We start from the raw sequence: 3,301 nt of genomic DNA on the forward strand, positions 1-3,301 counted from the left end.
TCATATAGACACAAACAAACATCAGAGATTGACATATCTCATAGAGACAGCTGGTCTCAGATGTTAGAATTTCTCTTGTTTTGCGTCACAGATTGAACAATGTGCCGAAACGTAGGCCTTTCTGTAGGTAGGCCTATACATAGAACTTGAATTCATGAACGTTTCACAAAATAACTTTAAGTCCTTTTATCACTTCCTAATGTGTGGAAGTGAAAGTCGAAATTGAGGTATGCCTATAGCAGCGATCGACACTAACGGTGGCCCGGTGGAAAAATGAAAGTCGGGCCATCAAATTAGAAAAAAAAGGCAAATTCGATGGCCCGCCTCGGGCCACCAAATTTTGTTGAAAAAAATGTCAATAAATTCGTAACTTATTTCCCTGGAAATGCATAAATGCATGCATAAATTAATGGTACCCATTGTCTCTACTATGACATATCTTCCTTAGCCTTATAGGCTTAGGCTAGTTGATCGTTTGACTTTAGGAAGTACACTGCCCTCCTGAAATACCTCAAGTGGCTATCAGATGTTCATATTGTCAGTTTAAAAACTTCAAAAGGACATAAAAGTAACTTTAACAAAAGCGTCTTTTGTGTTTTTAGAAATAGAAATGTGTTCTTCGAGCTTCTTAATTATTTGCATGTCATTTATCTATATGTTTAGATGTTGCAACCCATGTACCTGCCAATCAATATTTATACTTAGTCTTCACCTCTCACCATTCAGCAGTTAAGTTTGTCTAAAGGATAGATGAAAAGGACTGAATGAGTGCCTGAGAGTGAGTGTTGCGAGTTTGTTGAGGCTTAAGAACCCTATGTAAATGAGTAGATAGGTCCAGCTTCCAATTCTTACTACGATAAAACTTAGATATTTGATTCATCTAATAGATAACAGGACTTATAGGGTTTTTTATTTTTTATTTTTTTTTTTGGGGGGGGGGGGCACCGAAAAAAAGTTAGTGTGGAGCCCTGCCTATAGGTAAATGTGAAAGTTTTTGAATTAGTGTCACCATTTGTAGTACTGTCTCGATTTCCAATTATCCCCTTTAACGATGTGTCGATCGATTTGTAAAGATCCTGAATGGCATATCTCCTTTGGTTTTTGTTTTTGTTGCTCTATCTGATGATGGCCTTTGTATACTTCAATTGTATAAGTGACACTTAATCCATTTTTTGATCAAGCTCTTTATTTGCGTATGTTATCAATTAAAAAGAAGCTATCATATTTTCTAACATTTCAAAGTATATAAATATGATTATTGTTTGATATTACTCTGTTTATCGAAATCAACTTGACCGCGGAATGGAGTTACAACTGTACAGCATTTGAATGAATTATAAAATCTTGCAACCAAACTTAAGGGTTGAAGTGATTGTCAAAGTGATCAGATCTGTATACAATGTACGCTGATGAAAACTTACTTTAGAATATTCAAATCTTATGGCACTTTTGAAACTTTGGACATGTTGGCAACGTCACGAGACAAAGATGGTATACAAAGAATTGCTCTGCATGATGGCTGCTCATGATGCGATCTAAACTTATATGTCAAAACTTGAAAATGTTGTGTGAGTGTCATCAAACACTTTAGTAAAAGACTAGTACGAAATACGTAAAAAATATGAATGAATGGATGATTGTTTGTTAATTTGCTTGCTTGTCTTCATATTATCAGACGTTACAATTCAATTCAATTAAATTCATTATTTTTCATTCTAATTTTCTTCCTGCAAAACATAACACAAAGTAAATCCGGAATTCTATCCTAAACATACATACATTACAAAGTACAAAAAGTAAACGATAGTCAACAAACTAATAGAGATAAAATATGTATAATACATACCGGAAAATACAAAGTTATGTTTGGAAGGGAAGAAAGAGAACTGAGAGGTGCACTATTAAAAAAGCAATGCTTGTAGATTGTGGACCAATCTAGAATTTCTTCAAAAATTACTTACTGTACATAAGACAAAAATAATTAAGATAAATCGGAACAAACAACAGAGACACAACAACATGACCTGAGTAAATTGAGGAAGATACGATTGAAAGGAATTGGGCAAAAACAAAATAAAAAAAGAAAGGAAAGAAAGAGAGACCCAGAATGCCTACATGCTGAACATTGAGTACACTGTATATGTATAGGTTCTGCAGAGTGCTATTAACGACTGTCATAAATACATGCTATTCTCTTTAATGATGTGCGTAATATACCGCAGATGATGGGTCGTTCTCTACTTACGTCTTATAGAACGTAGTCTGCTTTTGCTAATCTATTCCATTCAGTGACGTCACAAATATCAAACGTGTTCGGTGACTTTCGGTAGTTTTCCAAATAGAGAAAGGAAAGTGGTATTCTCCTCGCTTTATATAGCACAAATCTTTTCCGTGAGGTCGTTAGTTATGCTAACTGGGGCTGACTTCTACTGTATTTTGCAGTTTCATGAAATATTATCATCATTCATTATCTTTAAACGTACAGTTTAGCACCCCTACAGCGGTCTCAGAGTGCATTATAAAAGTGGCCGTTAAAGTTGAACGAAGATAGCCTGCGTCCTATACAGCTGTACACAAGTTTTTCGTAGGAAACAAACATTTGAATACTAACCTAAAACAACAACAAGAACACAGATGTACATTACTATAAGGTCCATTTATGGATCTGAATTTCTGACCCATGATATTGAACTCCTATATAAATATTATACTTCATGGTTAAAGATAAGACCCGACGTGAAATTGGGCAAACATGGTTAAAATCGATATGATCTCTCTCGAGACGGTAATAAAAAAGATTATAGACCGCTTAATCTTTGGACTTGCCGATATCAACAAGATTGAGAACCCTGCTTTTCACAGCAAATCAACCAGTGTTGCGTCTTTGATCCTGTGGTAAAGTAAACCGTTCCTTAAGTGTTTCCTGAACCATATTTCCCCTTGAAATAATATAGGCCATCCATACTTCCACGCTATAACCCTGGGCTACATCTCAACGCCAAATGTCCTTTATACACGAAGAGTTTAATTACATGTACGATTACTAGACAAGATCAAGAACTGTCATTCCTACCCGATGTGAGCTTTCACAGTTTCGATAGGCCCCGTCGGCAAACGGTGGATGAAATCAGGGTCGAGATAAAACTAGTGACGAACAAAACGCACCTCGCCAGCTGATTTTTCACCGACTTCTTACTGAGCTTCACCATTGCAACAAGAAGACATGATTTTCAAGTTGCTTTGATAAATTTTCAGTGATCACTACATTCTGAATATTAACTCATAACGATATCGGTGTGGG

Source organism: Diadema antillarum, unplaced genomic scaffold (assembly GCF_040938485.1).
Source record: "Diadema antillarum isolate AM-2024a unplaced genomic scaffold, OU_Dant_1.0 seq00001453_RagTag, whole genome shotgun sequence".
In the NCBI taxonomy this organism is placed as follows: Eukaryota; Metazoa; Echinodermata; class Echinoidea; order Diadematoida; family Diadematidae; genus Diadema; species Diadema antillarum.